We start from the raw sequence: 25,082 nt of genomic DNA, 5'->3' as shown, positions 1-25,082 counted from the left end.
CCCCCGCCCTTCCAGCTTCTTGGCAGGAAGGTTAGGCCCCTGGCAAAATCCTCGGCGACAGGCAGCTGATCACAAATGCCAACTGTGTGTCTTGGGGCCAGTTAAGCCCTCTCATCTGCCCGGGCTCTCTGGAGACCATTTCATTGCTCTCATGGTTCCCAGGAGACCGCTGCGGCCGTGGACCATCCCCCACTTAGCCCGTATGGATGGGATGCTGAGCGGCGTCCTCAAAGTGCTCTTTCTCATCTAGAGTTTTCATTGTAGATTGTACAAATTCCGAATTTGGAAACAGGCAGAAATTTTTCTCATATCAAAAAGGAGGACCATTAGCTAGGTGATTAGCCCTAGGTGGGAAATGAACAGTCTCTAAACAGAATACTAACTTTTTGAGGAAGTCTGGAAGTTCTGAAGTCCCACCCCATCCCATGACCTTTAATTCTTTTTAGTTCTTCTGCCACAGGGAAGCAGCCAGCGACTAATAAAAGATTTGATCTTGCCATAATTTCCCAAGCAGGTAAGACCCAATAACTATTTCATGGTTCTTTAGCTTTTAAAGTTTTGTTTCATTCTTATTCAATTATTGTGTGTGTAGTATGTCGGAAACTGCAAGCCAAAAGAACAAATTTTGAAGTGATTTGCATAGTTATTATTTGGCCAAGTTAAGCTGCATGAGGCTAGCTTAGTTTCTCATAGTTTCATATATACTGAGTATTAAATATATCCTCCCGGGTGGGCTGGAAGAAGCTTCTATCCAAGTGGCAGTGGAACTGGCTGCTTTATGTAATCAGTATTTACTAATAAACTCCACTGCAGTTGACATGTATCCCCCAGATACTGCTGACTCTTCCCCCCAGGTTGTGAGATCATCCATTCTGATCTAAAATTGTGCCCCCCTTTGTTTGGTTGACTAGCCATTCCTATGAGCCCCACCAAACTTGATACTCTGAAAGGGTCTGGGGGTCAGCCGAGAGCTTGGGCTGATTGAGCATAATGCAGGCTGCTCAGCGTGCAGGAGGCACCGTAATCAGTGTCATTTATAACCCCATCAGGACATCTTCTGGAAGGTGTAAAGAGTTGCCCTGTGAAAGGTATGGCTGAGAGAATCTTAATACAGAGCTGAAGACCAATTGTGAATTTTATTACATTACCATTAGTACTATTAACATATGAGGTTGTAAGAATACATGGTCCTTTGCAGTGGAAAATGCGCTAAATGACAAAGTCCCTCCCCTGAAGAACCAACAAATTAAAGCCGTAAGTACCATGAAAAGCAGGGTTATGTGTGTTTGTGTTCTGGAATGAATAAGCAGACAGAGAACTACAGATTTTGGCCTCCTTAATTTTCAACTCATTACAATTAAACTGGTGTGCTTACAATTGGATGTATTATACATTATGGTTTTTAAAGATCTTTTTACAGAACTGGCTGACTTTTTATATCAGCCAAAAGGAATGCCCATTGGAATTAAAATATCATAACAGTTAGTGTTTCTTTTGGCATTTGAAATGGTTAAATATGCAAAGCAAAAGAGAAACAAATAAATCTCAGCTAAATATTCGGTTTAAAAGCTGAAAGGAGCAAAAGTCAGGGAATTCAAGGCAAGATTGATAAAATAACCAGAACGCATTATTAGAAATAGATATAGTTTATATAAATTTATAAATATATATATTAATTATAGTCACTGTGAATGAATTAAACTAAGGAATACTATTACAATTTGTGTTTTCTCATCATTTTTAATGAGAATGTTGATGATATTTAAAGTTCAATTTTTCTTTTTCTAGTTTAACTCACTAAGGTTATAAAATTAAAAGACAGCAAAACCTATAAGCAATTATCTCTGTCCAAATGGATATAGCAGCCCCAAACCACAGCTACATGACTATCAAACAATGATTATGAAAACCACAATTGAGAAAAGCATCAGGGAATGATATTGCAAAACCACAGCAACAAATGTGTCTGTGATATTGAAAACCACAATTCACAACTAATACCCTGTGTATTGCAAATTACTATTTAACTATAAATGTGAAAATGTATAAGTAACAGCGCAAAATAATTTCTCATTTACTTAAAAATGAATTATTCATTTTCTAGACTCATTGATTTCATCTCTACATAATGGTTCATTTTGAAAAGTTTCTGCTTTCAAAGACAAATCATTTAAGAATCACATATGCAAGTTACTTTAAACGCAGAAAATATGCAACTTTTAATAACATTTCTTTAAATACTAAAAGAATTGATCTGAAACCAATCTAAAATAAAGAAACATTTACCTCAGTCTGGCTTTCTCCATAAAGTTCTTCAGGAGTGAAAAGGGATGTGAGTGGACACTGCTTATGGAAAAAAAGCTTCAAGTATTCTATTACAACTTCAATGAAAATATAGTTGTATATACTCTTAATAGTCCATTTAGCCGAAAACATATATCTGACAATAAAATGAGATGCCATTACCAAAACTACTTTAATATACAAAATCAATGGTTTATTTACAAGTAAATAAAAACGATATTGTTTGCAGGTTTATAGAGTTGTCAGATTTCAAAAATTAAAATAGGATGCCCAGTTAAATTTGTATTTCAAATAAGCCACTTTTTTTTTAGTAAGAGTCTGTTCCATGCAATATATGGTACATACTCATCTTAAAAAACAATTGTTCATATCCTGTACTTTATTGTGTTTTATGACAAACCTACAAATTTATCATGTTACCATTTTCACAAATTTATGGTTGTTTTACAAATAACACTGTTTATAGAAAAGGCTAAAAAACCCTAAAGTGCTTCCTACAGACGTATACATAATTCTTGAACATCATATTATTTAAGGATGGCAAGGTAGAAGAATAAATTTCTATACAAAATTTCTTACTTTATTTGGCATAGTACAGAAATGTGCTCTCAATGTAAATGGATTGCATTCATGTATGTCTTACTCTTGGATTTGTTTTTAAAATGTGTTTTTTCCTCCAAGGGATCGACAAATTGATAAAGCAACCTCCCAGGCCACATCTTATTAGGCAGCAAGCTGCCTTCTTTATTATGGGAGTAAACAATATTCAAAAGCTTCAGAAAGACTTAATTTTTTGCCCTTGTATCCTCACCAGAAATTGAATACAGTTTATCTGCCTTGATTTAAGATTATGACACTGAATTGAACAAGAATGCAGTATGAAAATAGTGTTTTGGATTTGTATATCTTTATAATTTGAGCAGTTTAAAAATAAAAATCAACAAATTCATCTAAATGGCATTCCTATGTTAGAACTATGAAAAGGACTATCTGTTTACTTGCAAAGGAGCCAAGGGCTTTGAAAACATTCAGTCAATCTACATCAGGGGTTTAACTTGGGCTTCATGTAGACGGTCAATCTCTCAAAAGAAGTTTGTATGTACAAAAAATATGTTCTAAGGAGTGGGTCTATTGAATTCACCAGATACTAAAAATGTCTGTAAAAAAGCCATCTGTGGACCATTATGAGTTAAGAATCACTATTCTCTTTATGTGTAAATTTTATGGTGTACTGAAAACCAAAGTGTGGATGATTTAAGTTTTTACTCTTTGAAATCATCCTTTAGGTCCAAGGTACTACTCTGATAGAAGAGAGTCATGGGATCAACTCTATTAAAAAAAAAAAAAAGTTCTTTGTTGCTAAGTCTGTATAATACATCACATCTTCAAGTATAAAATAAATATTAAAGGAATATCGCCCAAAATTTTAGTAGACACCTGTGGATTTTGCCTGCCTACCATCCATTCTCTTTTCAGGTAATAATGCTGTGATATCTTTTAAAGAATTACTCCTCCTCACCCCACTATTTGGTCATGTGATACAAATGTGACTGTCCCCAGTCCCTGACCAGAATATTCTAGGTGTTTGTCTACAGTGATTTGTTCAATGGCCCAAATTGTTCCCATTAGAGTCAACCCTGGACCTTTTTCCTGTTCTAGTGGAACCACTGAGGAAAAGGTGCTGTTTTTCTGCTGGGCTACACTGGGAGGATGCAAATCCTGATATGCAAATCTGCTGTTGGCCATCCTTGTTGGAAGAAACTCTTTAAGAACGCTGCCAACACAAAGGACTAATTTTGTCTTATCTTAGGATCTGATATTTGGGAAACCCAAACTAAGATACCCATCAACATTCAATATTACTTTGTTTTGGATCCATCAACATTATCCATAAACATTGGAGTCATTTCTATTATATCTCACTTTCATCTATTTGGCCAAGCTAACACTTAATGCTCCTTTGTAGTCTTAGTATAGATGTCATTTTTCACAGGAAGACATCATTTACTTCCCAGTCTGAATGAGATACTTCTCCTTTGCTACCATAACACCTTTTTTGTCTGCATAATATCACTTGTTGCATTGTATTACATTGACAATTTAGTTACATAAAATCCAATCCTCGCCAGCCAATACACCTGTCCCAGTACACCTAACTAGATAGAGAGGTTGGTGAGGGCAAGAAACATCTTTTTCAGAGTCATGTCCTCCCCAGTGCTGGACACATAGAAGATCTTAATATAATTATTGAAAGAAAAAGTGAATTCAGAAATAACCTGAATTAAGGAATTCAGGAACTCTTGCCATTCTCAGTCCCCATCCACATAGCCACAGGTACGGGAGACGGCAGCCATATCTATACAGCATAACTCCATGCTCCTATTTGCAGATACTTGGACCACAAGGGAGTCGCTGACTCAAATATGACCAAATTCCTCCCTTACAAATCTAGAGTTAGTTTCAAGAGTTTCATCCTTACATAGGCTGATCTAGTGAATGAAGGAGTAAAACCTGTGGCATTATGGTTTGCTTACCACCATGTGAGCAGAGTAGCTGTGATAGTTTTTCTGCAGAGAGAAAAGTAAATAAAACAAATGTCCTGAGACAAGTAGAGATGGGAATATGAAATGGAATCCCACATCTTGCTCCAGCACCTTCATGACTGCAGAAGCATTTCTGCCCTTACTTACGATTTCTTAAAATGAATTCCTCCCAACCTTTTCTTTTTTCAATTATTTTTGTCCTAAATTAGCATTAGTTGATTCCTGTTACATTCAAGCCAAAAGACTAAATAAACTAAGACAGAAATTAACCATCTATGACTCTAGTTTGCTTGACTGAATATTTGAATATTTAGAAATAGCAGTTTAACTGAATTCTCAACTTTCCTCCAGAAAAGCACTGTATTAGTCTGGGTTCTTCAGATAAACAGAACCAACAGTATATATGTGAGTGTGTATATATATATACATACATATATATACAGAAAGTTATACATATATATATGTATGAGTATATACATATATATATAGAAAGAGAGACAGAAAGATCATAGGGAATTAACTTACATAGTCAGAGAGGCTGAGAAGTCCCAGGATCTGCAGTTGACAAACTGGAGACCTAAGAGAGACAATGGTAGAGTTCTGGCCTAAATTGGAAGGCCTAAGAACTAGGGGAGCTGATGGTGTAAATTTCGATCTGAGTCTGAGCATTAAGGCAGGAGAAGACTGGTATCTCAGCAGGGAGACAGTCATGCACAGAGAGAGATTTCTCACTTACCCTGCCTTTTTCTAATCAGGTCCTTTGTGGAATTCAGGAGGACAATTTGCTTAGTCCTCTACCTATTCAAATGTTAATCACATCTGAAAATAGCCTCACATACACACCTAGAATGTTGGACCAAATATCTGGTCACCCCAAGAGCCAGTGAAGTTGACACATGAAATTAACTATCACAAGCACTTTTGTTGATCCCCCCACCACCACCTGGGGGGCAACCCTGAAATGGCAAAGAACCCTTACGAATGTTAAGTGGGTAAATCTACAATTTTAACATAGACAATCAAGATAAAAATCAATTACCGATTTCGGACATTCACTTCAACCAGGAGTAACTCTTGGGGGAAAAGTTAGTATTTTCAAACTCAGAATTCCTCAAGAGCATGATGATCCATTGACATGCACATCTATAACTCTCCTGATTAACATACATTCTGGCCCCAGATGTTTGGTTTTACTCTCAACTTTACTTTGCCACATTTGAATAACCATCTAACAGATCACCTTGCATGTAAATTTTATGGATGTTGTTATAATTTGCATGAATAATTTTATACTTCTGTGGTGGATTTTATTTTCCAACCTATAACTTTTGCCATAAATTCCTAAATGCAGAAGAAGAAATTAAACAGTTTTTTGAGAAAACTTGCTATGTGTAGAGACTTCATCAAATCACTTATCTTTGCTTTTATCTACTTGCAAGAGTATATTAAAATAATGCATTAGGAGTGAATTTAGGGTGACCTGAAGATGTAGGATTATGAATAAGCATGCCAGGGCATACTGATAATGAAATCATCTAAAAGACACTGAAACATATGATTGTATCACTTTTAAAATGTATCTTATAATGAAAATTAAGCTATATGACTAATATACCTCTTTCAAAACAATTTTTACGTTTATTAAACAGATAGATGTACATAGATTTTTAAGGCTCATGATGAAAATTAGCAATTTCTTGTCCCACTCAACATCCCAATGACAATTGCTGCTCCCAGAGATATAATCATTGTCAATTCTTTTTCGCTGATTCTCCTGATGTTCACCTCATTATTTTTTTTTAAGTAGGCTCCACACACAATGTAGAGCCCAATGCAGGGCTTGAACTAATGACCTTGAGGTCAAGACCTAAGCTGAAATCAAGAGTCCGACACTAAAGGACTAAACCACCCAGAAGCCCCTGATGTTCCCCTCATATTTCTAAATAAAATATTACATCTTAAAAATTTATTAATTTAGGGGCACCTGGGTGGCTCAGTCGTTAAGCATCTGCCTTTGGCTCAGGATGTGATCCCAGGGTTCTGGGATCAAGCCCCGCATTGGGCTCCCTGCTCTGCTGGGAGCCTGCTTCTTCCTCTCCCACTCCCCCTGCTTGTGTTCCCTCTCTCGCTGGCTGTCTCTATCTCTGTCAAATAAATAAATAAAATCTTTTAAAAAAAATTATTAGTTTATTTATTATTGATTATATTGACTATCTAAAATAAAATATGAAGTTGTAACAGATTTATGCCCCTCAACACACATTTTCTTCAAATTTTTTATTAAATAAAAAGCTTATATTTTTATTAACAGCTAATCTATATAGGGTATGGTGATTATGTTTTCTTTTGATCTCTTTGTTTATCCTGGAGTTCATAATTACTGTCTTCATCATTTTCTCAGTTTTCTATGAACTATCACTATTTCACCCCCAAATCCTTTGCCAATGTAATACAGTCATTATTACATCAAGTAATATACCATTACATCATTACATCCAATAATCAATAATCAGATTATCAGATAATCAAGTAGGTGGTTGTTTTTCCTGCCATGCTGGTGTCCTTCTTGGACCCTTCCATCCTTCTGTTCTATTCTCAACTAATCGCTCTTTGTAACTAAAATTTTCTTTTCCTCCGCATCCTGAGAATTCCCTTGATTTTGTCCTGTATTAGATTCTAGGTTTCCTGAATACCGTGTATTTTTTTTTACTCCTTTCCTTTCCTTTCTTTTTTCCATCCTTTCTTGTTTTGTACTTTTAGAGTACAATTTCATCTAGCTTCCTGGGAAAATGTATATACAAGTTTTTTTTTTTTTTTTTGAGATTTGACAAGACTGAAATCCTCCTTATTTTGCTCTAATATGTTATATATGGTTTATGAGGGTATAGAATTCTAGGGTGTAAATTACTTTTCCTGAATTGTTTTTCTTTTTTTTCTTTCATTTTTTCCAGTTTTATTGAGATAGAACTCTATATATCATTATACAAGTTTAAGGAGTACCACATGATGATTTGATACATTTATATTTTGCAAAATGATTACCACAATAAGATTAGTTAACCTCCATCGCCTCACATAAGTACACCTTTCTTATTTGTGGTGAGAATATTTAAGATCTACCGTCTTAGCAACTTTCCCGTGTATAATACAACATTGTTAACTATAGTCACCATGCTGTACATTAAATCCCTAGAACTTGCTCACCTTATTTTTTTAAGATTTTATTTATTTATTTCAGAGAAAGCAAGAATGAGAGCAACTGGGGGGAGGGGCAGAGGCAGAGAAAGAGAAGCAGGCTCCCCACTGAGCACAGATCCTGACCCCTAGAACCCCAGGCTCCATCCCAGGATCCTGGGATCATGACCTGAGCAGAAGGCAGATGCTTAACTGACTGAGCCACCCAGGCTTCCCAGAACTTATTCATCTTATAACTGGAAATGTGTACTCTTTAGATAACATCTCCCCATTTCCCCCTCCCCCAACTCTTGGCAAACAGCATTCTACTCTCTGGGGTCTATGAGTTCAGCTTTTAAAAATTCCACATGTAAGTGATACAATCTAGTATTTGTCTTTATCTAATTTATTTCACTTAACATAATGCCTTCAACAATATTGTCACAAATGGCAAGATTTCCTTTTTTTTTCTTACGGCCAAATAATATTTCATTGTGTATATACATATACTCTCTTTTATCCACTTTTATTATATATTGCTTATTGTGAATAATGCTGCACTGGACACTGAGATCCTAACTACATTTCTTTGAGTATATACCCAGAAGTGGGACTGTTGGATCATATGGTAGTTCTTTTTCTTTTTTTAAGATTTTATTCATTTATTTGAGAGAGAGAGCAGGAGAGTGGGATGAGGGGCAGAAGGAGAAGCAGACTCCTTGCTGAGCAGGGAGCCAGATGCGGGGCTAGATCCCGGGACTCTGGGATCATGACCTGAGCTGAAGGCAGATACTTAACTGACTGGGCCACCCAAGTGCCAATAGTTCTATTTTTAATTTTTTGAGGAACCTCCATAGTGTGTTCCATTGTGGTTGTACCAGTTATTACTCCTATTGACAGTGCAAAAGAATTCCCTTTTCTTTATAATTCCACCAACACTTTTGTGAGATGATACCTCATTGTGACTTTGATTTACATTTCCTTGATGACTAGTGATGTTGAGAATATTTTCAAGCACTTGTTGGCCATTTGTATATCTTCTTTGGAAAACTGATGGTCCGGTCCTCTGCACATATTTTAATTGGATTGTTTGGGTTTTATTGCTGTTGAGTTATACGAGTTCTTTTTATAATTATGGATATTAACCCCTTATCAGATAGATGATTTACAAATATTTTCTCACATTCCATAGGTTACCTTTTCATTTTGCTCATTGTTTCTTTTGCTGTGAAGAAAGCTTTTTAGTTTGATATAGTCTCAGCTTGTTTATTTTGCTTTTGTTGCTTGTGCTTTTGATTGCAAAAAAATTGTCTGGAGGACCAATTCCAGGAGGACTTTTCCTATTTTTTCTCTTAGTATTTTTATGTTGTTAGGCTTATTTTAAAATCTATAATTCATTTCAAATTAAATTTTGTGAGTGGTATAGGTAGGGCTCTAATTTCATTCTTTTGAATGTGATTGTCCAGTTTTCCCATCGCCATTTATGGAAGAGACTACCCATTCCCTATTGAGTATTCTTGACTTTCTTATCAAATATCAGTTGACTCTATATGTGAGGGTTAGTTTCTGGGCTCTTTATTCAGTTTCATTGGTCCATATGTCTGTTTTTATGGCAATACCATATTGTTTTTTTGCCATAGCTTTGTAATTTAGTTTGAAATTAGGAAGTCTGCTGCTTTGAGCTTTGCTCTTCTTTCTCAGAATTATTTTGGCTATTTGGGGTCTTTTTGTGGTTCCTTTATGAATTTTAGGATTTTTTTTTCTATTTCTTTAAAAATGCCATTGGAATTTTGATAGAGATTGAATTGAATTTATGACTTTGGGTAGTATGGACATTAAAAAAATATTAATTCCTCCAATTCATGAACACAGGATGTCTTTCTATTTATTTGTGTGCTGGGAATGGCTAGCACTCCCTGTATGGACTAATGAAAGATTATTCCAGACTTTGCTGTGAAAGAGAGGCGAAAGCAAGGGGGATCAATGCTTAGAGATGAAGACCCTTCACTCTTTGCTCTCACCTTTATTGGTGCTTCACGGTAATCATAAATCTTTATTACTCTGTTTCTCAAGCAAATGATGCATGACAAGGGGTCTTACTGGAGCTAAGAGAGTCTTGATTATGGGAAAGATACAATATGCTAATCAGCGTGTTCTATGAGTTCTGCTAAACATAGCCTAGGGGACAATGCATATATTTCTTAGATCGCAGTGGGGCTGTTTGGGCTAAGAAAGATTCGGGGAAGGCAACTCCCCGTGGCATTCCTAGGGCAGAGTGGTCACACAGACCTCGGCATTCCAAAGGCCTATGCCCTTCTCTGAAAACTTCCCTCACCCCCAGCGTCTTCCATGTTACATTTTGTCAAGCCAGGTATTATGAATGATTTCATAGTCTACATTAACCCCAACATTTGTGTCTTCTTCAATTTCTTTCATTGATATCTTATAATTTTAAATGTACAGATATTTTGGGGTGTCTGGGTGGTTAGTCGGTTAAGTGTCGAACTCTTGATTTGGGCTCAGGTCATGATCTCAGTGTTGTGGGATCAAGCCCTGCGTTGGGCTCCACACTGTGTGCAGAGTCTGCTTGTCCCTCTTCCTCTGCTCCTCCCCCCACTCATTCTCTCTCTCTCTCAAATAAATAAATAAAAATAAAAAATCTAAATGTACAGATATTTTATTTCCTTGGCTAAATGTATTCCTAAGTATTTTTATGCATTGTAAATAGGATTGTTTTCTTATTTTTTCAGGTAGTTTATTGTTAGTGTATAAAAATAAAACTGATTTTTGTATGTCGTTTATATGACCTGCAACTCTATTGAATATTTTTATTGGTTCCAACAGTTTTTAATGAAGCCTTTAGACTTTTCCATATATAAGATCGTATCTTCTGCAAACAATTTTATTTCTTTCTTTCTGATTTGGAGGTCATTCATTTCATTTTCTTGACTAATTGCTCCAGCTAGGATATCAGCTTTATGTTGAATAGGAATGGTAAAAGTGGGGACCCTTGTCTTTTCCTGATCTTAGAGGAAAAGCTTTCAGCCTTTCATCATTGGGTATGATGTTAGCTGTGGGCTTGTCATATATGACCTTACTTATGTTGAGGAACATTCTTTCTATATTCAAATTTTTGTGAGTTTTTACTTTGAAGGGATGATTAATTTTATCAAATATTCTTTCTGCATCTATTAAGATAATCATGTGATTTTTACCTTTCATTCTATTGGTGTAGTGAATCACAGTTATTTATTTGTGTATGTTGAACCAACTTTGAATTCTAAGGATAAATCATTTTTTTTAAAAGATTTTATTTATTTATTTGACAGAGATAGAGACAGCCAGTGAGAGAGGGAACACAAGCAGGGGGAGTGGGAGAGGAAGAAGCAGGCTCACAGCCGGGATCACGCCCTGAGCCAAAGGCAGACGCTTAACCGCTGTGCCACCCAGGCGCCCCAGGATAAATCATATTTGATCATGGTATATGATTCTTTTATCATGCTGTTGAATTAAGTTACTAATATATTGTTGAGAATTTTTCCATTTATTTTCATCAAGAATATTAGCTTGCAGTGTCCTTTTCTGTCTTTAATGTCAGAGTAATCCTGGCCTGACAAAATGAGTTGGGGAGTGTAGCCTCCTCTTCAGTTTTTTTGAAGAGTTCAAGAAAGGATGGTGTTACTGTTTGATAGAATTCACCAGTGAAACCATCTGGTCCTAAACTTTCCTTTGCTGGGAGGTTTGTTTGTTTTGTTTTGTTTTTAAAGATTTTATTTATTTATTTGACAGACAGAGAGACAGCCAGCGAGAGAGGGAACACAAGCAGGGGGAGTGGGAGAGGAAGAAGCTGGCTCCCAGCGGAGGAGCCTGATGCAGGGCTCGATCCCAGAACCCCGGGATCATGCCCTGAGCCTAAGGCAGATGCTTAACGACTGAGCCACCCAGGCGCCCCTGCTGGGAGGTTTTTGATTGTTAATTCAAAAACTTAGTCTGTTCATATTTTCAGTTTCTTTATTATTCAGTCTTGGTAGATTGTATGTTTCTAGGAATTTATCCATTTCTGCTAGGTTATCCAATTTTTTAGCATATTGTTTTTCGTAGTAGTGTCTTATGATTCTTTGAATTTCTGCAGTATCCATTGTAATGCCTCATCTTTCATTTCATTTCCTTTTATTTACTTGAGTCTTCTCTTTTTCGTAGTCTAGCTAAAGGTTTGTCCATTTTCATAATCTTTTAAAAAAAAACAGATCTTAGTTTCATTGATCTTTTCTATCCCTCTTTTTCTATGTTATTTATTTCTACTCTGATCATTGCTCTCTCCTTCCTTCTGCTAACATTGGGCTTACTTATTCTTTTCTAGTTCTAGTTCCTTAAGATATAAAGTTAGGTTGTATATTTGAGAGCTTCCTTTTTTTCTTCATGTAGTCATTTATCACTATAAACTTCCCTTTTAGAACTGCATTCCATAAGTTTTGGTATGCTGAGTTTCCATTTTCATTTGTTTCAAGATATTTTTTAATTTGTCTTTTGATTTCTTTGATCAACTGGTTATTTAGGAGTGTATTAATTCCACATAATTATGGACTTTTCCATTTTCCTATTGTTATTGATTTCTATCTTCATACCATTATGAAGGGATATTTCTGACCTAATGATATGATTTTAGTCTTCTTAAATTTGCTAAGACTTGTTTTGTGACCTAGCATATGTTCTATCCTGGAGGAATTTTGTGTGCACTTGAGAAGAATGTGTATTCTGCTGCTGTTGGATGGAATGTTTTGGTATATGTCTGTTGGGTTCATTTGGTCTAAAGCATAGTTCAAGTGCAATATTTCCTTGTAAATTTTCTATCTGGATGATGGATCCATTGTTGAAAGTGGGATACTGATATCTCTTACTATTCTATTACTGTATTGTTGTTGTTTTCTTTTCCTTCATATCTATTAGTATTTGTTTGATGTATTTAGATCCTAAATGTTGGGTGTATGTGTATTTAAGATTGTTATATCCTATTGATGAGCTGATTCCTTTATTATTATATAATGACCTTCTTTGTATCTTTACTGCCTGTCACTTAAGGTCTATTTTAATACCAGTATAGCTATTCCTGCTCTCTTTTGGTTTCTTCTTCCATGAAATATATGTTTCTGTTCCTTCACTTTGAACCTATGTTTGTCCTAAAACTGAAGTGAATCTCTTGTAGGAAGCATATAGTTTGTTCTTGTTTTAGTTGTTAATTTTTTCTGTTCAGCTACTTTGTCTTTTGATTAAAGAATTTAATTCATTTATATTTTGCATAATTATTGGCAAGTAAGGACTTACTTATTCCATAATGTTGTTTTCTGGCTTTATTGTAATCTCCTTGTTCCTCATCCTCTTTTGCTGCCTTTGTTTGTGAATCGATGGTTTTCCATCATGGTAAATGCTTTGATTCACTTCTTTTCATCTCTGTGTATCTGCTGTAGGTTTTTGTTCTATAGTTATCATGAGACTTACCTAAAACATTTTATAAATATAACAGTCTACTTTAAGCTAACAGCACCTTAACTTCAATTACATACAAAAAGTTTGCTTTTTTACTCATTTAATTTTTTAATTTTCACAATTTACCTCTTTTTATATTATATATTCACTAACAAATTATTACAGTTTTTGCTGAATTTAATAATTGTATCCTTTAAATTTTTTGGTAAAATTAAGTGGCTAGCATAGTAACATATACAATGTTATAATCTTCTGAAATTGACTATGTATTTACCCTTACCAGTGTATTGCATATTTTCATATGTTTTCATGTTACTAATTCATTCCCTTTCATTACAGCTATAAGAATGCCTTTCAGGATTTCTTGTAAGTCAGGTCTTGTAAGTCAGTGGTGATGAACTCCCTCAGCTTTTGTTTGTCTGAGAATGTCTCTATCTCTCCTTCATTTCTAAAGGACAACTTTCATCCATAGAGTATCCCACTTTCTCCTGGACTAAAATGTTTCTGCTGAGAAAGCTGCTGATAGCCTTATGGGGGTTCCTTTGTAGGTGATAAGCTTCTTTACTCTTCCTGCTTGTAAGATTCTTTGTCTTTGATTTTTGACAGCTTTTATAATGTGTCTTGGAGAATAGTTTTCTGAGTTGAATTAGAGGACCTATGAACATGGATGCCTAAATCTCTCTCCAGCTGTGGAACTTTTGAGCCATTATTACTTTTTAAAATATGGAATGTCTTGAATTTGCATGTCATCCTTGTGCAGGAAAGCGACATAGCTAATCTTCTCTGTATCGTTCCAGTTTTAGTATATGTGCTAATGAAGCAAACACACAGCCATTATTTTTTAAAACAATTTTTCTACCCCCATCCTCCTCTCTTCTTGAACTCCAATAATTCTCAGATTGGCTTGTTCAATCATATCCCTTAGATCACACAAACTTTCTGCATTCTTTTTAATTCTTTTTTCTTTGTTCTCTCTGAATAGATCATTTAAAAGGTATTGTCTTCAATTTCAGATTCTTTCTTCTGCTTGATCCATTTTGATTTTGGCCCTCTATTGCATTTTTCATTTCATTTATTGTATATTTCACCTCAGGGTTTTTTTATGACTTTTTTCTGTTTTTTTTTAAACTTCTAATTTTGTTGGCACATTGTTTTCCTGATTTCATTGAATTGTCTTTCTGTATTTTCCTGTAGCTCATTGAGCTTTCTTAAAACAGCTAATTTGAATTCTTGGTTGGGTAAATTGCAGATCTCTGTGTCCTTGGGGTTGATAAATGGAAGATTATTGTGATCCTTTTGTGGTGTCATGTTTCCATGTCTTTCCATGTTCCTTAAAGTCTTGCATTGTTATCTTTGAATTTAAAATAGGAGTCACCTCCTCCATTCTTTACTGAAGTTTGGAAAAGAATCATCTTCCTTCAGCCCTACTAGGGATTCTGGGGCTTTCTCAGATCTTCTGTGGATACACATTGTTCCACACTTCTTGCTCCCTCTTGTGGCAGATTCTTTTTTGTTGTTGGTTTGTTTGCTTGTTTCAAGTTTCTATTTAAATTCTAGCTAGATAGCATACAATGTAATATTTGTTTCAGAAGTAGAATTTAGTGATTCATCATCTACATATCACACCCAGGGTTCATCCCAACAAATGCCCTCCTTAATACCCATCACCCATTTAGCCCATCCACTGCCCACCTCCCCTCCAGCAACCCTCAGTTTCTTCTCTGTAGTTAAGAGTCTGTTTTATGGTTTGCCTCCCTCCCTCTCTCTCTTTTCCCACAGTGTGCATCTGTATTATTTCTTAAATTTTGTGGCAGATTCTTAAGCTTGTATGCTTTCTTTTGATCCTTCTGCACACCAGGCCTATTGCTAATAGCCAGCCACCATTTTACTTTCTCAAAGGCAATGCTAAATGTTCATTTTTGGTCTCTTCCTGGCCCATAGGTACAGACCAGCTTTCTGTGCATGCTCAGTAGTTGTCTGCCAAAACACACTCTTGCTAATGTTAGGGGCACATACAAAGAACTGCCCATGGAGGTGTGTGGGTCCAGCCCATAGAGTGTTGTTGATGTCTGTGGGCCTTTTGGTGGGATTGACAGGTGAGGCCTCTCAACAGCTATGGGGGGGCCTCCTGATGGAGTCCATAATGTAGTTAGTATGGTCAGCATTCCTTTGACATGTTCCAAGCCTTCACTGTTGTTCTCCTAGCTTACAATTCATGATGCAGTACTCTGGATGGGATGAGAGAGAAATGGGCTTCTGGCAGCCTCCCACACAGCTGGGGAAGCCAGGTACTCACTCACATGTTCTCACTTTCCTCCACAAGAGAAATCATAGAGCCCTGAGAAGGGCTCTCTTGGCACTAGCTGTGCCACTTTGGGAGAGCCGTGACATGGATAAACTCAAGCTCTTTCTCTGACCCTCTTCAACTTGTTCAGCCTCTGACTTTCTTGTTCCAACAGTGTGCTGGAACTTCTCTGCTGGATTCCTGGACTTCCACAAAGACTTCCTTATCTGTTGATGATTGTCTAAGTCAGTGTCCTCCAGGGCTACTGGACGGCAGGCAAAAGAGCCAGGAACCAGTTCATGGACCACTTTTGTGTACATAGCCAGGACCAAGATCTGTTTGCTATTGCACAATGCACAGGTGGGTGAGACATCTCCCAGGTCCTTTAGCATAGGGTGCTGGCTCCCACAAAAACACTTTTTTTTGTGGATGGATGCCAAATTGTTGTTGGGGAGATACACGAAGGGACTCCCTCAATTTTTAAACCAGTGTTTCATTGAATTCTATCTTCCAGTGCGATTTAGAGAAGTCTGCTGCTGTATCATTTCCTTAACATCTGAATGTAGCCTGCTTCTTTCCCTCAGTCCTACCCTGGAAACTTTCAGGATCTTCTCTTTACCCTCAATCCCTTGAAATTTCATGTGAAAATATATGTTGCACCGTCTCCCCATTTACTGAGCTCCCCATTTGCTTACTGAACCATTGCAGTCGAGAAACTTGTGCTGCCATCAGTTCTAAGAAATTTCTTTATTTTATTTCTTTCCCTGGAATTATTATTATCTCAGTTCTCCTTGAATGGATACTACCATTTTCTTATATTTTCCTTTCCTCACTTTCACCATTTTTGTTATTTTCTGGAAAATGTCTTTGGCTTTGTCGTTCAAATCTTCGCTGCAATTTTTATTTATGGATCATATTTTAATTTCTTTGACTTATTGTTTTTATTTTGAAAGAGTTCTTTTACACTGTTCTATGTTTATTCCCTCTTTTCCATGTTTCTGCATCCAGTAATTATAAGTTTTCTTGAGTTCCCTGAGAATTTTCTGTTACCTTAGTACTTCTTTATTTTTTTCCTATATAATTTTGTGTCTGTCTTTCATGTTAGAATTTTTCCATACTCTTTGGTATCTTTGATTTTTTGTTTCTAATATGACTGAGACACTAAAAACCTAATTGGAAGTTTATGTGTATGGATAGAATGGGGTTTGAGAAGTACTTGTCAAGTTGTGGGCTTTGGGTGATAGAACAAGGACCTTCCTGCTAGAGGTCCCTGTCTATACAGGGTTCTCCTGGGTTCAACACACCCCCAGAGAGAAATCCTGCAATACTCAACCTCAGAAGCACATAGCCAGTGAGGAGCTTTACTATTTAGTGTACAGACTTTTATTTTTTTCAGTACAGAATTCCCACCTTCAGTTATTATCACTGAATACAAAATACAGAATATTTCTAGGTTTACCCTAAAGAATAAGTCTCAGCCTTTAACCAGGTATGGAGAAGTTGATAACTGACAGTGTGGTATGGGAGAAAAATTAGGGGCATCATTGATTCTTATATAGACTTTGCATTAATCCTTATATTTCTAGTCCTACCTGCAATCTCACTTTTAGATATACCTATTATTTGTATTCCATAATTTTTCTCTTTTCTTTTTCACTCTTACTTTTCTGAAGTGTATTCTCAAATAACTTTCTTGGAATGTGTACATATGAAATAGAACTTCTGAATCTTCATGTATGTGAAAATGTATTTATTTTGCTTTGATCCTTGGTTGATAGTTTACCTGGGAATATAATTCTGAGTTTAAAAATCATGTTTTCCCTTGTTAAATTCAAGAAAGCATCATTCTTGTCTTCTGGTATTCAGTTTACTGGTTGGAAATGTGATATTAGTCAAAAAACTTTGAATTTTATCTAATCCTTACTTGGATGATGCTTTTATTATTTTATTAACTTGCTCTTCTGGAATTTAACACTTTATTTATTTATTTATTTAAAAGATTTTATTTATTCATTTGAGAGAGAGAGAGTATGCGAGCATCAGTGGGCGAGGGGCAGAGAGAGAGGGAGAAGCAGACTCTCTACTGAGCAGGGAACTGGATGCAGGCTTGATCCCAGGACACTAGGATAATTACTGGAGCTGAAGGCAGACTCTTAACTGACTGAGCCACCCAGCCTCCCCGCATTGTTTCTATTTATATTGTATTATTTATATACAATTTATATACTATTAGTATATATAGTGTAGTCATATGTATATATATTTATATACTATTATTAATATTAGTATCACATATAGTATTATTTGTATACTATTGAATATTATAAATTTCAAACACCAGTAATCTATCCTGTAACAGTCTTAACAGGAGCCCAGGTTTATTCAGATCCTACCTGTCCTCCAAACAACCCTTGTGATTCAACTAAACTTCCCTCATTTCCATTCTCAGAGTGATCTTTAATTAATTCTAATCTTGTAACAAGATCTCATCCCCCTTGTTAGTGATCGTTTTAGGAATGGGCAAGGGACCCAATTCTGGACAAAGGAAGAGTTCCTGGAGGCTTTTGTTCTTAGGAGAGAACTATGGGGACCCTGTTCATCTCTCTTCTCCTGAAAATAGACAAGAATATTGCATCCCTTGTTTCTGTCATCCATTTTGGACAATGAGAAAAACTATCTCTAAAACAGAGCTAACCTACAGAGCAGTGGATAACAAAGAGAATAGCATTCAAATAAAGCTGAACCCCAATCATACCAGGCTTGGCAACTGCTTTGCTTTTAGTCTTTCTGTCACACGGGCCAATAAGATTTCTTATTATTTAAGACAGTTTGTACTGGTTTTCTGTTACTCAAAGCTACCCTCTTTGTACCTGGCAGTTCTAAACCCTGTGCCTCTTTAGATGTGTCATATACACAGCGCATCATTATCATGGTATCTGGAGACAGAGTACTTGCATTCAAATCTTGGCTCTGCCACTTCTTAGCGAGGTGATCTTTTGCATGTTATTAAATATCTGTGTGTTTCAGTTTACTTATATTCAAAATGGAAATATAATGGTATTTATACTGCAGAGAAGAGTTGTATTAAAGAGTTATATGAAAAGTTCTTGGCATGTAGAAAGTGCTGTTTAATTGTTAGTTATTAACAGATTACTCGAAATCATTTCTTCTCTTCTTCTTTAGCAACAGAACCCTAATCTTGTTCAAGATGTTCAGTTAGAAGTACTGATTTTCTGAAATTACCTTATAGCTAGATTTGGCTTTGTAATGCAGTTCAGACCAATAAAATGCAAGCAGAGATCTACTGGATGTGGCTAGAGAACCTGAAATAGTTTTGCTCAAAAGCCACAACGCATCTTTTTTCTTGGCCCACCCCCTTGCTCATATCTAAAATGGGACATGATGCTTGGATATGGAAGAGTCATCTTGTAATCATAAGAACAAAATCTACACAGTTTGGAACATAGTTGGAAAAGAGGAGCCGATTCTGACGACTTCCTTTAGCAGTGTATCAGCCCTGAATTGACTGTGGAATCCCCACTCCACAAGAAGGAAAAACACCCGTTTTGTTAAGCACTATATTTAGGTGCTTACCTACAGCCAAAGGCAATCTTAACTACGACACAAGGGACCCTCTGGGCAAGATACAGCTGAGTATTATGAAGACATGGAGAGTACATGTCCCTGTTAAAGATTTTTAAATACAAATAAAATAGATGTTGTACCCCTCAAAGAATATAGACTTGGAGGCCCAATCTGACTATAGGCTAAAATTCTGCAGATTCTGATTTTAAGACATAATACACGTGAAAGAACTGTCAGACTTAACTGAACTGCAGTGCATCTCCTCACTAAAACACCACTATCAGTAATAACAAAACAATATGCAATTAAGAACTTTTAAAATTGAAAGTGTATTTAGCTAAAATATTTCCACTTATTTTCTTCCAAATTGAAATTGTTTTTCCCCTTTTTGGTTTTTGACTAATACAGAAAATAATGCAGTAACTAATATTATACTCAATAGACAAAAGAAACAAACAAAATCCTCTCTGTGGAGGTTGCTATGGCTTTGGAAGAAAACCAACTGAAAGCAAAAATGTAAGATAGAAAACTATGCATTTTCCACCCCATCCTTCCTCAGTTTCTTTCCTCTCCCTGCCTTAATATACGTGTTGAGGAGTTGCGTTATGATAATAGCTTATAATACACTTTAAAACTCTAATTAACCAAGCACTTGTTACTAGCGATACCCAGTTCCTGCACATAAACCACCAGTGTGTACCCTGACTTCAAGACTGAATCTGAATGGAATCTACCAGAGAACATGTTTATGCTGTTCCCATTCCCTACAGAGATGAGTGGATTGCAGTGGCAATAACGGTTAACTCTCGCTCTGTTGGTTAGTTCTTTCGTTCTACACACATACATCTGCACAGATAAAAGTCTGGCCAGCAAGGAAACTGAGGTTCAGAATGGAAAATTGTATTTCTTAAGCTCACAGAGTAACTGAAGATGCTGGAGTTCTAACCATGCACTGTCTAATAAGAAAACCGATGGAGTTTTCCTTATGCCACTAAAGCTCCCCTGATAGTGGACAGTTACAAAATCTGGACTCTCAAAGGGACAGTGAACTGGACTGATAACCAGGAAAGCTAGGGTCTAAACTAGACTCATCAACTTGGAGAATTTTATTCATCATTAGCCTTATTGTTCACATTGGTAATCATCTTTTTCAGATTCTAAATTTGATGCCTCTGTAATTCTAATGTTAGTTTTAAGTTCCATGTTTTAGACTGTGAATTTCTAGATAGTAGGAACTTTGTCTAAATATGTGATTTGTGTAGTACTTACACACCTAGACAGATCTTGAAGATGTTCTTGATAATGTCAACAATTTGGCAATTTTTAAATGTATTTTTCTTATTATTTTTTTGTCTCTACATTAATATGTTGTGGAACTCTATACAGGAAAGGCCCATGTAGTCATGTCTTTGGAACAAGTTTCATTGAGAGGCTCTACTCCAGATGTCTGTATAAAGAAAATATGAACTTATATTATGTCTTTGCCACTTGTGGGAAATAGAGTCCTAGTTTAATGTAGTATAGAGTATTGCCTTAGGACTTTCATAATATAGATTGATAGATGCTTATTAGAATATTTGACAGATGGAAGTTTTGAAATGTTTTGGGTCAATAGGAAATTTAGTCCATGACTACAGACTAGGTGGTTTTTATATATGTGGCTACAAAATTTCATTTAAGTATTCCCTTGGTAATATGAAATTCGAATTCCCAAAGGCCAACATAAATGTGACTAAAAATAATTTGTGTTTCAACTATATTCTAAAGCCAGTTTTTGACTTAACTTTTAAGCTCCCTTTTCCTGTAAAAAATCTGTTCTGTCACATTGCCACACAACATCCTGTTACCCTATTTTCCTAAGCTGGCAGGAAATTGTCCACTATTGATGTCTGTAATAGGGAAATACTTCTCACCGATCTCATCTTCTTTTATCGAAACTTAACCTCATCAACACGATCCACTTAGATGAGATTATCCGGAAATATTGAGTAGGTTCCTATTTGTTTAAAGGATGAGGCAAAATTCTCTGTTCAGATGAAACATAACAAAATTCAGACTTTTGTATTTAAGATACATTGCAGTGTTTGAATTCTCATCTTCTCTCATCAGTTAGTAAATACATTTATATATCGTGTGTCTGCTATGTACCTTGCCATTCTTCTCAGGACTAGCTTTGCTGCTTAGAAAGCTAGCCAAAAAATTGGTCTGGTTACAGCCTATTTGTTTTCTTACCATAATGGGTGAAATGCTACAAAACAGCAAATTAAATTAAAAGCAAATAACTTTGTGATGGCCATTTATGCCCTAATGTTAATAATTACAATTACAATTTTACATTTTTATAACTAGATGAACTGAGAAACACTGAAAGGAGTGAAAACTAAGGAAGGGGAAATTAATTTTGTTTTCTCAAGATTAGGAAGGCAGTGCTGGTTGAGCTACAAGTAGGATTTCTGCATGCAATTAACTCATTCGTTCATTCATTCATTCATCCATTCATGTATTCAGTCAAATATACTTCCTCGATATTTATAATGTGTCATCCTCTCTTTTAAAGGCTGGAAATAGAAAGACAAGTTGCAACCAGAAACAAGAAGACAATATTCAGTAATGTATTCTGGAGAAGGGAGATGATTATAAGATGAGAAGAACAAAAAGCTGGAGAAAAAGGAGGTTGTGCTAAATGTTGACTACTCAGCCAAACCTGCTTTCTTTCCTGATGACACTTGAGCCAGAGTAAACAAAAGCAAGCATGTAGTGTAGAGCAAGAACAAACAAACAAACCCATATCTTTCAACCTTTTACTGACAACTATTATTTCTGTATGTAAGTATTTCTGTAGTTTCAATGGAACAATCTGATTGTAATAACAGTTTATTTGGCAATATCTTTGACCTAAAACATGCATTAATTTCTCTTCAGTATAGCTGTATGTTTACAGCTCAGAACATTGTGAATGATATGGAAGTTTCACCTTATTCAAGTAAATAACAATATAAAATATCAATACACAGAAAATGATGAAGATATTGATTTTAATTAAATGAATGATTTTTCCTCATTCTCATTCTTTTCATATTTATTTAAGCATAATAAGGTTTCTTGTTTAACAAAGTGAAACAATTATGCAATAGAAGACTTTAGATGATACCATAGTTTTTACATGGCTATGACACAGAAAAGTAATCTTATTTCAGACAACCTTTTAAAAGGTGTATTCTGCTCACCTGGCTTTTCTTGTTCTGTCATAGCTAATAATTAATTACAATACACAGAAGACAAAAGGGTATCTTAAACTCAAGGAAATAGGAAGCAATGGAAAGATTTCTTGAGATCACTGCAATGTAGTAGTTTACTAAGCATTAACTCAAGCATAATTATGCCCAGTAAAGAGTAAAGAATGCACATTTGATTTCTAATATAAATATCTAGATTTTGTTCATGAAGATACTGATGAGAACCATTAGCCACCATGTAAATATGTAACTTAAGAAATATTTCAATTGAAATATTACTTATTAATGGCTTATTACGTGTTATGGGTTGAATTGTGTCTCCTTCAAATTCATATGTTGAAATCCTAACCTTCAGTATTTCAGAATGTGACCTTATTTGGAGATAGGATCTTCACAGAGGTAATCAAGCTAAAATGAGGTCAGTAGGATTGGCAATAATCCAATATGACTGGCGTCCTTTTAAAAAGGGGGAATATGAAGACAGACATGCACACAAAGAGAACACCATATGAAGATGAAGGCAGAGACAGGAGTGATGCTCTTTCAAGTCAGAAAATGCCAAAGATGTCCAGCTGGTAGAAAGCTTCTCCCTCACAGTCCCTCACAATATGACTGGCGTCCTTTTAAAAAGGGGGAATATGAAGACAGACATGCACACAAAGAGAACACCATATGAAGATGAAGGCAGAGACAGGAGTGATGTCCAGCTGGTAGAAAGGCAGATTCTCCCTCACAGTCCTTAGAAGGAACCAACCCTGCTGACACCTTGATTTTGGATGTCTATCCTCCAGAACTATGAAACAATAAATTTCTATTATTTAAGCCATCCAGTGTGGTCCTTTGTTATGGCAGCCCTGGCAAACTGATAAGCCGAATCTCTGATCTAATACTGTCTTCAGTACTGCTTTATTTATTGCTCACCATATGGCTTCTATCTGTTTGGTTTTATAATTCTCTGTGACTAGTAATATTAGCAATAACAATACTAATAGTTACAGTTAATTTTCTGTGCACTTACCATATTCCAAGCTGTTTTGATCATTTCTGACCAAATAAGATGAATGGGGAATAAAGGAAAAAATAATTTTGTTACTTTATTGGCACTAATGATTAATATTAAGTATGTTTTATTAAGCCTTTGAGGGCTTGGGAATGGTTCAAGGAGCTTATATTATTTATCCTAATATAGAAATTGTTATCTTTAAGAGGGGTACTCCTCCAACAAAATCTGAAAGTATGAAGCCTGAGGATAGATAGCACGTGATGAGGAAACTGATACTTAAGACTAGAAAAATGGTGAAATCTTTGCTAAAAATCATTGCCTAATGTACCCTAGGAAGAAGACCACCTGTTGACTAGTCACTTCTAGGTAGATGTTAAAATGCCTCACAGCCCTACTGTGTATTTTCTATTATTAGCTACATCTCAGAAATACTACAAAGGATTACAAAGAAGAAATGAGCTAGGGAAGAATTAGCTTGCAAGCAGAAATGAGAGTTCAGAAATTCAAGTCTTTCAAGGTTGGAAAACCCAGCTGCTTGTAGAGATTGAACTACAAAGACTTTGAGTGACAACACGCAGTTAAGAAAAACTTTCCAGCTGAGTAAAGTGACTCAGAACAAAGGTCAGAGTAGGGTGTGGCTTGACTCCATTTGTTCAAGGAACCCAATCCGAGCCACAATTAAGCTAGTGATAAAGAGGCATGAGGATGAAGAAGCAGCCATGTAAAATAAATTTGAACATTATTTTTAGGAAATAACTTTGGGTATGGTAACTGGCTATATGAAACTGGCAAAGTAAATAGATCCGAAGTCTACAAAGTTTTGAGGGAACTGCATTGTTAAGGAAACCACAAGGGCACTCTTGAAAAAGGTTTTTATTTTTAAATTCAAATACTAACATCAATTCTTGTACTCCCACATAGAGAAAGCAGTCTTGGAACACCTCCTGCAGGGAAAGCATGCTCTCCAAACTTTTCAGATGTGGCTAACGAAACTAATGACAACAAAGAGGCTCTAAGAGGTATAGCCTGGGGCCACAGAGAGGAAGTGACAAAGTAATTCCTCCCAAAGAGTAGAATCAAGGCCTAGTCCAACACCCTCCTGCTCTCTCCCCTGCCTCTACCTCTGGTGTGAGATTTTCACAGTTTCTGTGCTGGGGTATTACTGATCAATAAAGAATGTTGACTACTGTGTATGTCTTTATTCTCCCTCTTCCCAATTATTAGTATTTATTGTAGATGTGCTGTATGTGGATGTGAAGTAAAGGTACGATAAGTTGTCTTTTTTGGTTCATATGTCACCTGACCATGAGAAGCCACATGTAGACCTGATGGAGAAGACAGAAAACTTGGATTCTGAGATGCAGTGAATGGAGGAGCAATGAATTATTTTCTTTGGGAAGACGGGGCAGATGTGAGCTCCTTTGACATAGGAGAAGAATAAGACATTTTCTTGACCAGAATTTGGACTG

The 25,082-nt window shown here is 36.0% G+C and overlaps 1 long non-coding RNA gene and 1 other non-coding gene across 3 annotated transcripts; one reads left to right on the top strand and one right to left on the bottom strand.

Moving 5' to 3' along the window:
• The first annotated feature begins 444 nt into the window (after positions 1–444).
• Positions 445–23,187, top strand: LOC103661538. Of its 2 annotated transcripts, XR_568161.2 has the most exons (4): positions 445–514; positions 3,591–3,780; positions 15,965–16,149; positions 21,932–23,187. It is a non-coding gene; the product is annotated as an uncharacterized LOC103661538 (long non-coding RNA). The 2 variants fall into 2 exon arrangements; XR_005833613.1 differs by lacking the exon at positions 445–514 and having other exon boundaries at positions 2,704–3,780.
• On the bottom strand, positions 14,223–14,332 carry LOC121101794. The gene has a single exon (XR_005833828.1). It is a non-coding gene; the product is annotated as a U6 spliceosomal RNA (small nuclear RNA).
• Positions 23,188–25,082: the final 1,895 nt, after the last annotated feature.

This window comes from Ursus maritimus, unplaced genomic scaffold (assembly GCF_017311325.1).
Source record: "Ursus maritimus isolate PB19 unplaced genomic scaffold, ASM1731132v1 scaffold_9, whole genome shotgun sequence".
NCBI classification, from domain to species: Eukaryota; Metazoa; Chordata; class Mammalia; order Carnivora; family Ursidae; genus Ursus; species Ursus maritimus.
This window is presented reverse-complemented; position numbering and strand designations above follow the sequence as displayed.